The sequence below is a fragment of the Phyllostomus hastatus genome, unplaced genomic scaffold, assembly GCF_019186645.2.
Source record: "Phyllostomus hastatus isolate PE091 unplaced genomic scaffold, TTU_PhHast_1.1 phas_contig_86, whole genome shotgun sequence".
In the NCBI taxonomy this organism is placed as follows: Eukaryota; Metazoa; Chordata; class Mammalia; order Chiroptera; family Phyllostomidae; genus Phyllostomus; species Phyllostomus hastatus.
The window spans coordinates 94095180-94108532 of record NW_025333977.1 but is presented as its reverse complement, the minus strand read 5'-3'; positions in this window follow the sequence as shown (position 1 = coordinate 94108532).

Here is a 13353-nt window from a genome sequence, read left to right as displayed (position 1 = left end):
GACTTTCAGAATGCTTTTGAAATGCTGTTGCAAAATGACCTTGCCTGAGATGCTCCATTCACTCTCCCTCTCAAGTAACTTTCTCCAGAATTACAGCCTTTTTGCATTCTCTTATTTTCACCTGACTCTTATTTCAGCCACAGCTACAGCAACCAGTTCTGCCTGGGCTCTAAACAGCTTCATATGGTTGCCACCACATAGCACCTGACCTCAAGCCTGTGCTAGGTGTCAGGTCTGAGATTTGATTTTATCCTACTTACAAGTTCAGCAGTTAGTCTATTAGTGTTTCAAGGATGTTGACAAAAGACCTGAGATTCCTGGGTTAGCAAAAGGGAACTTTATCATTCATGGCACAATAGGCAGCATGGGTATCATTTTTGTGTTAGTTCTTGCCAAGGAAAATAGATGAGAAAACTTGTTCTTGAACATCTATGAAAATCTTCTTGGGAGACATTTTGAAAGAGGCTGATATCCTATGTGAACAAGTGAGGGGTTACCTACCAGCAAAATTTTCAGTAAGTGCTAATGTGACCTCATTTGTACCCACAGGTTGGTTGAATTGGCCTGGAGCATTCAGGTTACACTTCCAAATGCTTAAAGGTAGTATATGGTGAGACGGCAAGACTAGGTTCTAGAATCAGGTAGCTGTGGATTCAAATTTTGCTTCTGGTTGTATATTCCTAACCTCTCTGAGTATCTGCTCAACTGTAAAACAGACAATAAAATCTTCCTCACAGAGTTGTTGAGAAGATGAAATGCTATAGCATGTGTGTGGCAGGATAAGTTTTGAAATAGTAACTGTTATAGAAACAAATCCCCTCCCCGAGGGTCTTTGTTTACTATGGTTCGTCTTTGCCTGCTGCCACCATGTTAGGAACTGTGGCTCTCAATGCCGGAGTTTGGTAAAAAGGAAAGGAACTATTTATTCAAAAGTTATATAAGTTGCCCTGGCTGGTGTGGTTCAGTGGATTGAGCACCAGACTGCGGACCAAAGGGTCACCAGTTCGATTCCCAGTCAGGGCACATGCCTGGGTTGCAGGCCAGGCCCTCAGTAGGGGGCATGCTGGAGGCAACCACATATTGATGTTTCTCTTCCTCTCTCCCTCCCTCCTCCTCTCTCTAAAAATAAATAAAATCTTTTTAAAAAATGTTATATAAGCTTAGAGTAATGGCAGAATGTTGCCATTAAATCCCACTCCCTTTAGAAATGAAGCTATACCCACAAACACACAGACAACCCTGCCTCCCCATGCCAAACCAGGCCAGTCAGGGGTACCGTGTCTCAGGAAAGGAAACAGAAGTCCATAGCTTGGCTAGACTCTCATTCTTAATCCAAAACCTCATCTTCATGGTGGGCCAGTGGGAGTCCTTCTGCAGTCTTTCAAACCCCTGGGAGAGAGCTCAGCATGGCTGCTATATCTTGCTTTCCTGCTTCCTAAGCTATGTGGTCAAGAGAGCCCATCTCTGCTCCCAAAACTGTGTGTTTAAGTCCCCACCTGGTTGCCACACCTGGCTTTAAATCCCAGCACAGATCTTCCTCACTAACCCCATTTCCAACTCCTCCCACATTCAGCTACACCTACTAGCACTCCAGTATTTTCTGCCTTTCTTGGCTGCCATACTTAGTCTGGGCAGGCGTGGCCCTGTGGCGTAGATCCAACCATCACCTAATGGGGGCGAGTAAGCTACCTCCCAGCTATAATATGGGTCAAAGTCACGCATATCTCCCTGACTCCCCACGGGCTATGAAGCTAGCCTGCTGTTACTGATATGCAAAATAACTCTCAATCCTTCTGCTGCTGTTTTTCCCAGGCCCAAGCTAGGCTTACTGGGGGCCCTGGAGCCTCTGAGCCTACACCATGTTAAGCCTACACCCTGTTACATAACCACTTGTTTACCCAGTCCTTGCATTGTTTTGTCCTTCCCATATTTAGTCAGCTGGGCTATTGGAAATTTCTTCAGAAAAAGTTCACCTAGGAAAAAGCAGATAAAGAAAAAAGTTAGTTCTGGGCTTTTGAGTTGGAAAATCTAGCCCCTATAGAGTACTTACCACACAAGAACAATAGAGTTATAAGAATATCTGTTGTTAAGTGAAGGACATTGAATACGCCACCCCAAAATAGACAACTTGGTATACAGATTATGTGAAACTGAAGGCATCTGAGATTCAACAGATGCAGAAAAATATCCTTCTGAGAACTTCCCTTATGTTACTAACAGCAACAAACACCTAGGAAATAAGTTCCTCTTCAGCACAGATCTACTCCCAGAAGGGAGAACATAACTAAAACCTACCTCAAATTCCTTCTCCAGGAAATTCTATGGCTCTGAAGGAGACAGAAAGGCCACTCATACCTGTACAGACATTATAACAACTTTCTTATCTCCTATTTGTTCCCCTGAAAACCCCCCAAACTTTTATCTTTTAAAAATCATTTATCTTCCTGTAAGTGCCCTTCTCTATCCCCCTTTACTTATTAAAGTGGTATATAAGCCCCAAATTCTAACCCCTATTCTGAGTTACTTATCACTGAATTCTCCTGCATGTGTGTGCCCTGTACATATAAATAAACTCAGTTTCCTTCTCTTATTAATCTGTCTTTCATTAGTTTAATTTTCATGGCCACAACAACTGAACTAGGATGGAAGAGAAAAGGTGTTTTTTCTCCCCCACACGAGTAGGACTGGCTTCCCTGATCTCAAGACCAGATAAGGAATCTCTGGGCTGTTAAAGATGGAGAAGTATAACAAGTTCAGGTGTAATATATAATGTATATTATATGCATAATATATAAATATAATATATTACATCCGAACTTATAATGCTTGTATATATATTTACATAAAACATATTTGTATATAGTTGTGTGTGTGTATATGTACACACACACACACACATATCCATTCCTAGAGAGGGAGACTTTGTGCCCCTGCCCGTCTCAGAAAGATCTTTCAAGATAACATGGAAACAGAGCAGACAACCTTCAACAACCTTAGAGCTTCCCTTACCCCACTGTGGTCTGAGAGAAGATGATGTTCTGTATAATCAGGGGTGACACAGACTTGTAGCTCAGAGGGCTTTTGAACCCCAAGACGTCCTGCATAAGGAAACAAAGGAGAGCCCCTGGTGCCTGGGGGGCCACTAAGCTCCTCAAAAGTGCTGGTGTGAAAAGATAACAACCGAGGACCACATGAATCCCCTAGAGAGCCTAATGCAAGGTCCCATAGAACTTAGGCACAACTCAGGTAAAGCAGGAGGAAACCAACTTAACTGAAACTAAATTTTGCCACCCCAGATATCAGGGGCTCACAGTAAATATTAAATTGAATTAAAGAAGAGTACAGCTATTGTGTAACTACTCCTGGCTCAAGATTAGTATCAGCTCTTTGTTGAGCTTGTCCAGGATGTCTTAGAATTCTGGGGTAACCCATACCTGCTTGAGGATGTAGTCTAACCCTAGACTAGAATTAGAGCCAAGTCATCCCGACATAAAGGTCATGATCTGGTTGTAAATGTGTCGCACAGAGCTGACGTGACCTCTCAGAAATCTGCTGATTTCAGAAATGCCAGCACATAATGATGAGACCAAGCATGAAAGAGTCCTACACAAAGTGAATAAATTCCCTAGAAACGGGGTGACTGATAAAAGAGAGTAAGGGCACCTTTGTTAGAGTTTGCATTCATGATTAAATTTACTAAATCAGAGATAAAGTCATTGTTATAGATTAATTGTACCCCCCCCAAATATAGGTTGAAGTTCTAACCCCCAATACCTCAGAATGTGACCTCATTTGGAAATAGAATCATTGCAGATATAATTAGATAATATGAGGTCATACTGGATTAGGAGCCTGACATAATCCAGTGTGAATGATGTCCTTACAAGAATATACCCATGTGAAAATTCAGACTAACAGGAAGAATGCAATGTGATGACGGAGACAGAGACTGGAGTTCTATAACTCTAGGCCACGGAATGCCAAGAATTGCTGATAACACCAGAAGCTAAGAGTAAGACATGGACTAGATTCTTTCCATGAACTTTTCTGACTCCTTGATTTTGGATGCCTGGCCTCCAGAACTGTGAGAGAATACATTTCTGTTGTTTTAAGCCACCCAGTTTGTGGTAATTTTTTGTGGTAGCTCTGGAAAACTAATAAGTCATCATAATGCCCTTGTCTTAGGGTGAATTTCTAAAGGACTGAGTGTCTATTCAGGAAAGGAAGAATAATTTCAATGGCACTAACCCCAGCTGCCAAAGTAGACAAACACTCAAAATCCTTCCAAAACTGGCTAACCTCTTAATCTTCTATGAAAATGGGGTTTGGGCAGTGGGGAAAAACTGAGTCTTGAAGGATGAGGCTAGTCCTTACAGCACAGTCCAGCTCCCAGAGGCCAGAGGAGGAATTAAGTAATTATTTAGGACCTTAACATTGCTACCAAGACTTTAGGGAAGTGCAAAGATTTCTCTATTACTACTACTACTACCACTGTTACTTCTTCTTTGTAGTAAAAATGAAAACCTCTGACATGCACAAAGAGAACCTACAGCAGTTAACACAGAAGCTAAGTCAGGCCTTGGGGAGGACACTGTCTTAGAAGCCAGAAAATGACGAAAGAGTCCCCACAATACCTAGTTTGGTTGGTACCCATTTTTCCTCTTAGGTAGCTAGCCAAGGCCCCTCAATACCTATATTGTCTGAGAAAAAAGATAGCAGATGGCATGGCTGAAACCTGCTGCCTTTAAATCAGTACTTCTACCCTTCCTTCTAGCAGTACACCACAATCAGAGGATTCACTCAGTCTGAGGAAGGCCACATCCCTAGGGAGTAGAGGGAATGGAATCAATATTCCAGGAGGAAGATTCTTCAGGGAATATCAAATAGGTATCACCCATATAGATGCAAGTAATCATATTGCCCTGGAGCCAGGCTTATCAAGAACGCAAGGAACTCAGAGGGGATGTGACATTAGTTACCTATTGCTGCACACCAAATTACTCCAAAAATAAGTGACTTAAAATGACAGTGAACATTTTTTATCTCACATAAATTTTTTTGTGGGTCAGGAATTCTGGAGTGGCTTAGCTGGGTGGTTCTGGTTAAGGCTCTTAGCAAGTTACAGAGAAGATGCCATGTAAAGACTTGACTGGGATCGGCAAGTCAGTGCTGACTGTTGGCAAGAAACCTCAGTTCCTTGTACGTGGGTCTCTCCACAGAGCTGTTTAAGTGTCCTCATGGCACGGCAACTGGTTCTTTCCAGAGCAAGTGATCTAAGAAGCAGCAAGGTAGAAACTGCAATACCTTTCATGACCTCGTTTGGGAAGTCTCATGCCATCACTCTGTCACATTATTTTCACTGGAAGTCATTAAATCTGTCCCACACCAGAGTGGAGAGGAACTAGGTGCCATTTTTTAAAGGAAAACATGTCAAAGAATTTGTACGTATTTTTAAAAATCACCAGAGCTAATAGCATGAACACCGTGCTGAGCTACTTTGTAAGAGAGAGTTCCTGTCCTGTGGAATCTAACTTAGGATAAATACCCGGGTCCCACCATCATGAAATTTAGAGACTTTTGGATGAGCAGTAATTTTCTTTGCAATTATGCCTTAAAACACGATCATGGTCAAGGAGCAAAAATGCAGAAATCTGCTGGGAGTCTCTGGAAAAATTTAGTTGGGGGCACTGACCTCTTTTCCCTTAGGTTGTGAAATTTTTTTAAGGAATGATAACAGCCAATACATTAATAGCTGTCAGGTGTGAATGCCCTGTCTTGAACAATAAATATACAGGTCATATCAAAGAGTTGCCATTACTGTTCATATCCTATAATAAGGTTGTTTCTAACTGGTTACTTTTTGGTACAAGAAATCCTTACATACAGGTATAGACACCTAATTCTTTAAAAAGTGACTTTGGAACAAAAAGGGTAGGCAATTACTATGACTATTATTTATTTTGCAAATAAATAAAAATTATATATATGTTTGTCAGATCAGTAAAAATTATTTTTGGTGTGCTGCAGAATTTTAGTAATTAGTTTATGTGTGTTATGAATTAAAAAGTTGAAAATTGCTGCTCTAAACTGTATTTGTGGTCTTTCTCTGAAAATTCACTTTTATTCTAGACTTGATAGAAACCACAATTCTTTCTAGACTTGAAGACTTGAGGTTGTCCTTCATTTTTCCCTCTTCATTTCTTACGTTTGATCTGTTATTTCTCGACTTTTCTTCTCTCACTCTCACCTTCTCCCTCTTTGCTGCTCTCTCCCCTCCTCTTTCTCCACTTGCCTCCCCCTCTCCTTTTCTCTCTTACCCTTCTCTCTACCTCTCTCCCTCTGTCCTTTTTGAAGACTTCCATTATTTCAATTGTTGACATCTTGGCACGTTACCTCTTCACCATAGCAGAGCTGCAACTCCAGCAAAGCTGATCTGTGGAGGGAGGTATTTTGATAGACTGTCCCACATAAAGTAACTAAAAATGCTGGATACTATTTTAAAACAAACAAAACTTCTTAAAACCATCAAAGAGATGGCAAGATTGTAAGGAATTACTGGGTCAAAGTCAAAGAGGATGTGGAATCTCTGAAAGGAAACAGGAGCACTGAAGTCTTCCCTCTAAGGGCATATGCCAAATCCGGCAAACTGGAGCTACATTTCACAGCCCCTTGGATTATGAAGTAAAGAAGTCAAAGGCCAGTGACAAACAAGGAGGGGAGTTGAATTAGCTTGCTAAGCATGCCGTTACAAACTACTAGAGTGGGTGGCTTAAACAACAGAAATTTATTTTTTCCACAGTTCTGGAGGTTAGAAGTCCAAGATCAAGGTGTCAGCAGGTTTGGTTTAATTCTGAGGGCTCTCACCTTGGCTTGTAGATAGCTGCTTTTCTCTTGTCTTCACATGGTCTTCCCTCTGCACATGTGTATCCCTGGTGTCTCCTTTTGTGTCCACATTTCCTCTTCTTATACAGACACCAGTCAGATTGGAATACAGCCTATTTTAAGGGCTTGGTTTTAACTTAATCAACTCTTTAAAGTCCCTACCTCCAAATGCAGTCACATTGTAAGCAGGGGTGTCCAACCTGTGGCCTGAGGTCCGCATGAGGCTCAGGGTGGCTATGAATTTGGCCCAACACAAAATTGTATGTTTACTTACAACATTATATTGTTGTGATTATGTGTCACAATATATTTAACGTGTGGCCCAGAGAGGCCACCCATGGTTGGACACCCCTGTTTGGGGGTTGGAGTTTTAACATATGAATTTGGGACACAATTTGGCCCATAAAAAGAGCATAATATGAAATGCTCCCCATTTAACACTAAGACCCCTCTGATAAGAGAACCAGAAGTAAATAATCCTTCTACCCCTATCACCATTGGGATGCATGGAAGGTTGCCTTGATGGTGAGTGATGGGGAGTAGGGGCTGTCTCTGAGAAGCTGTAGCCCCAAGCCAGCTCTCACATCTTGATTTGAAGCACAAATTATTATCACCTGTGTGGTTCAGAAAACCTCAAATTATAAGTTTAGTTTAAATTGCTCTCAATATGGCAGTGTCCCTAAATGATTGGTAGGAAAAAAGGTAAATCCCCTCTAGAAAATGTGCCTTCATCTTAGACCTCAAAAAAATCCTACAAATAATTTTACAAAACACAAGCACCTCACAGTAAAAAAATAAAATAAGCACACAAACAGAAACCCAGGCACCATGTGTGAGAAGCAGTATAAACGACAGAATAAACAGATGTGCAAAGACTTCAGATATTGGAATTAGCAGACATGGATTAAAAAATAACCATGAAAATCATGTTTAAAGAAATATTAGCTTAAAAGCATATGCAATAAACAAGTTGTTTTTTAAAATAGCTAATTAGGTTTGAAATATAAATAGAACTTAAAAATACAATAATCAAAATTTTCAGCTTTTTCATACAAGTTGCAAACATACAGAAAATTCGTTAAGAACAGATAATAAACACCTGTATACTACTACGTAGCCTAGATTTAACAATTGTTAGTAATCTTATTATATATTTTTAAATTTGGTACATCATTTAAAAGTTATAGACATTATCTTACCCTAAATGTTAGAATGCATCTCTGAGAAGAACCCTTTTCATAACCATATGTCATTATTGCATCTTAAAAAAGTAGTAATTTCCTAATGTTATCTCGAGTCCATATGAAAAATTTGTTTTCCAAAAAGTCTTTTACTGTTGTTTTTTACAACTAGAATCTAATCAAGGCATTGCAATTGGTTGTAATGAGTTTTTACTCTTTTCATCTAGAACAATGCCCCTGCCATTGACTTTTTTGAAGAGACCAGGACAGTTATCTTTTTTTTTTTAAGATTTTATTTTTTAGAGTGAGGGGAAGGGAGAGAGAAAAAGAAGAGAAACATTGATGTGCTAGAGGTTTGTTGCCTCTTGCACACCCCCAACCACAGACCTGGCCCACCATCCAGGCATGTGCCCTGACCAGGGGTCAAACTGGAGACATTTTTGTTCACAGGCCTGCATGTGAGCCACACTAGCCAGGGCAAGAACACTTATCTTTGAATGCCCATATTCTGGATTTTCATGGGTGTTTCCTCATAGTGTCCTTTACTTTCTTTCTTCATATTCCTGCACTTCTTATGGTCTAGAAAATTAGGCCTACAGGAGTGCCCAACCTGCAGCCCAGGATGGCTATGAATCCGGCCCAACACAAAATCATAAATTTACTTATGAAACATCATGGAATTTTTTTTGTGATTACATGTTACAATGTATTTCGTGTGTGGCCCAAGACAACTCTTCTTCTTACTGTGGCCTAGGTATGACAAAAGGTTGGACACCCCTGGACAAAGATTAATTAGATTCAGGGAAACACATCATACTAGGAATATAAAGTATCAGGTCGTCTCATTCTTAACAATATAAGTTTGATCACTCAGTTAAGGTGATAATTGCTGGACATCTTCCCCAAATTGAAATTTTTTTTTAAAGATTTTATTTATTTATTGTTAGGGAGGGAAGGGAGGGAGAGGGAGATAGAGATAGAGATAGATAGAGAGAGAGAGAGAGAGAGAGAGAGAGAGAAACATCAATGTGTGGTTGCTGGGGGTTCTGGCCTGCAACCCAGGAATGTACCCTGGCTGGGAATCGAACCTGGGACACTTTGGTTCCCAGCCTGCACTCAATCCACTGAGCTACGCCAGCCAGGGCTCCCAAATTGAAAATTTTAAATCCCTGGACAGTTTATCAGCTTCTTATAGAGTTAAATATACATTGACCATATGACCCAGCAATTCTACATGTAGGTATTTTCCCAAGAGGAGTGAAAGCTTTGTTCACACAAAACTTGTACACGAGTTTATAGCAGCTATATTCATAATTGCCCCTATCTGGAAACAACTGGTGAATAATGGATAAAGAGAATGTGGTACATCTGTATAATGGAAGCCTACTCAGCAATAAAAAAAAAATGAAATACTGACATGCACAACAAGGGAAAATTTTATTTTGAAAGATTTTATTTATTTTTAGAGAGGGGGGAAGGGAGGGAGAAAGAGGAACATAGATGAGAGAGAAGCATCCATTGGTTGCCTCTCATCCACATGTCTTGATCCCACAACCCAGGCATGTGCCCTCACCAGGAATCAAACTAGCGACCATTTGTTTTGTGAGACAACACCCAACCAACTGAGCCACATGAGTAACAAGGGCAACAAGGGCAAATTTTAAATGCATTATGCTAAGGATAAGAAGGAAGACTCAAAAGGGTACATCCTGTATAATGCCATTTATATAACATTCTGGAAATAGTAAAAACCAAAGGAATGAAAAACTCTAATCCTAAACCAAAATACCAAATTTTAAATCTCATATTGGGAGACAGAAGTTGCCAGTGACCAACATACTCTTATACCACTTTATGAAAGTTATCAGGAACTGAAAAGTATTCCAGGTAAAGGCAGAATCAAAACAAAGGAAAGTAGAGGAATATTTCATCCTATTCAGAGTGAAGCTTTATGAATGGAGCAGATTCCGATTGCCTCATTAACACCCATTCCCCCCCTTCTTTCTTCCTCAGAGCATCAGACTTAGGGAGGTACCCATCTTCCTCCACAAAGCCATATGCTTTACTAAACTAGTTATGTTTATATTACTTGGCAGGAACAGAATTGTGACTCAATTCAGACAGCTCAAGATTCAAGGAGAGTCTCCCTAGGGACTCCTAGAAACATTTGCTTGTTTCCTTCTCAATTAAAAAAAAAAAAAAGACTTGGCCCAAGAGATAATTTAACTCTTCTTCCTCTAGATGTTATTGGATCTGAATATGATGCTTGGAAGTACTGGAGCTATCTTGCTATCAGCTGAAATAAGGGAAAAGTCAAAAGAGAACCAGAGCTGCAGCCCCGTGGGAAAGAGCATAGATCTTGCCATAACTTTTCTTATTAAAGCCAAATAAGTTGGGGTTTCCTGATACAACTTTAACTTGTTCTCTAAACAAGTTAATGCCTATCCCACAATGGAGTATACCACTTTGGTGGCAGTAATACTGGATCCACCTGAAAGATGCTGAAAAAAATAATGGAGGTATTTTTTTTAATCCTTACTTTTAAAAAGATTTATTTATTGATTTTTAGAGAGGGGATGGGGAGGAGAAAGAGAGGGAGAGAAACATCAACGTGTGGTTGCCTCTCGCACACCACCTATTAGGGACCTGGCCTGTAACCCAGGCATGGGCCCTAGACTGGGAATCGAACCAGTGACCCTTTGCTTTCTGGGCTGGCTTCAATCCACTGAGCCATAGCAGCCAGGGCATAATGGAGATATTTTAATTCTTTTGATTATTTTTTATAGTTGCCGAACATACCACTTTTCAAATTTTTGTTAGCTCATTTTTGTTTGGGTTCAAATCCCAGTCTCACTCCTTATATAGTGGACATTTCTAATTTTAATGTAGTCACATTTATTACTTTATACCTTAATAGTTGTGATTTTACATCTTCCTTAAGAAATCTTTCCCCTTTTTAAGTTTTAGTTATTGTTCAAGTACAGTTTTCTGCTCTTTACCCCCATCCCAGCCCACCCCCAGCCCTCCCCACTTCCCTCCTGTCTCTGCCCCCCCCCACCCCACCCCCTTATTGTTCATGTGTCCTTTGTACTATTTCCTTCAAACCCTTCCCCACTTTCCCTGAAATTCCCTCCCCTCTCCCCTCTGGTCACTGTCAGTCTGTTCTCTATTTCAATGTCTTTGGTTATATTTTGCTTGGGTGTTTTGTTGATTAAATTCCCGTTAAAGGTGAGATCATATGGTATTTGTCTTTCACCACCTGGCTTATTTCACTTAGCATAATGCTCTTCAGTTCCATCCATGCTGTTGCAAAGGGTAGGAGCTCCTTCTTCCTCTCTGCTGCATAGAATTCCATTCTGTCAATGTACCATAGTTTTTTCATCCACTCATTTCCTGATGGGCACTTAGGTTACTTCCAGCACTTGGCTATTGTACATTGTGCTGCTATGAACATTGGGGTGCACGTGTTTTTTTTGGATTGGTGTTTCAGGGTTCTTAGGATATAATCCTAGCAGTGGAATTGCTGGGTCAAAGGAAGTTCCATTTTTAGTTTTCTGAGAAAATTCCATACTGTTTTCCATAGTGGTTGCACCAGTCTGCAATCCCACCAACAGTGCACTAGGGTTCCCTTTTCTCCACAACCTCTCCAACACTTGTTGTTTGTTGCTTTGTTTATGATGGCCATTCTGACTAGTGTGAAGTGGTATCTCATTGTGGTTTTAATTTGCATCTCTCTGATAGCCAGTGATACTGAGCATCTTTTTTTTTAAGATTTTATTTATTTATTTTTAGAGAGGGAAGGGAGGGAGGGAGAGAGAGAGAAACATCAATGTGCGGTTGCTGGGGGTCATGGCCTGCAACCCAGGCATGTACCCTGACTGGGAATCAAACCTGTAACACTTTGGTTCACAGCCCACACTCAATCCACTAAGCTACGTCACCCAGGTGATACTGAACATCTTTTCATGTGTCTCTGGATCCTCTGTATGTCCTCCTTGGAGAAGTATCTGTTCAGGTCCTTTGCCCATTTTTTAATTTGGGTAACTTGTCTTCTTAGAGTGGAGTTGTGTGAGTTCTTTATATATTTTGGAGATTAAACCTTTGTCTGAGGTATCATTGGCAAATATGTTTTCCCAGAAGTCTTTCTCTTTCTTGAGTAAGACTTTCCTGATCCTCAACATCAGGGTTTTCCATCAACCTTGAGTTCTATGTCAGCGGTGCCCCTTGGATCACCAAACATATGAAACTGCCTCTTTAAATTGAAGCCATTAGAGGTAAGCCCCTATATTCTCTTCTGAAAGTTGTAAAGCTTTGCTGTTCTTATTTAAATCTTTTTTTTTTTGAGATTTTACTTTTTTATACTTTCTTTTTTAAAAATTTTTAAAAAGATTTTATTTTAGAGAGGGAAGGGAGGGAGAAAGAGAGAGAGAGAAACATCAATGTGCGGTTGCTGGGGGCCATGGCCTGCAACCCAGGCATGTGCCCTGACTGGGAATCGAACCTGCAATGCTTTGGTTCGCAGCCTGTGCTCAATCCACTGAGGTATGCCAGCCAGAGCTAAATCTTTAATAAATCTATAATTTATTTCTGTACACCATATGGAGTTTGGATCTAATTTTATTTGGCTCCAGGGTCATAGATACATTAGTCCATCTTTCCCTGCAATGATTTGGAATGTCACTGTTGTCAGTGTCCACATATGTTTGAGTCCGTTTCTGGACTCTCTATTCTGTACTCTATTTGTCTATGCCCCAACAATACCACACAGTCTCAGATACTCTACCTTTATAAAAATTCTAGATATCTAGCAGGGCAAAACTACTACCCCATTCAAAAAAGTGTCTTGACTATTGTTGATCCTTTCTTTGGTCCTGAATTTAAAAATTGCATTATTAAAATCTCAAGAAACTCTGTGGGATTCTTACTGGAATTACTTTAAATTATATACACACACACACGTTATCTTTATAATATTGTCTTTCCATATATGAATATAGATTTCTTCATTTAATACCTATCAATAAAATTTTATCATTTTCTTCATAAGATCTAGTACATTTTATTAAATCTATACTTAGGCACTTTGCACTTCAGTTGCTATTGTGAATGAGATATTTAAAAATCTTTTTTATCCTCACTCAAGGACATTTTTTCATTGCTTGTAGAGAGAAAGGAAGGCGGGAGAGAGAGAGAAGAAGAGAGAGAGAGAGAGAGAGAGAGAGAGAGAGAGAGAGAGAGAGATATGAGAGAGAAGCACCAATTGGCTTTCCTCTCACACGTGCCCCAACCG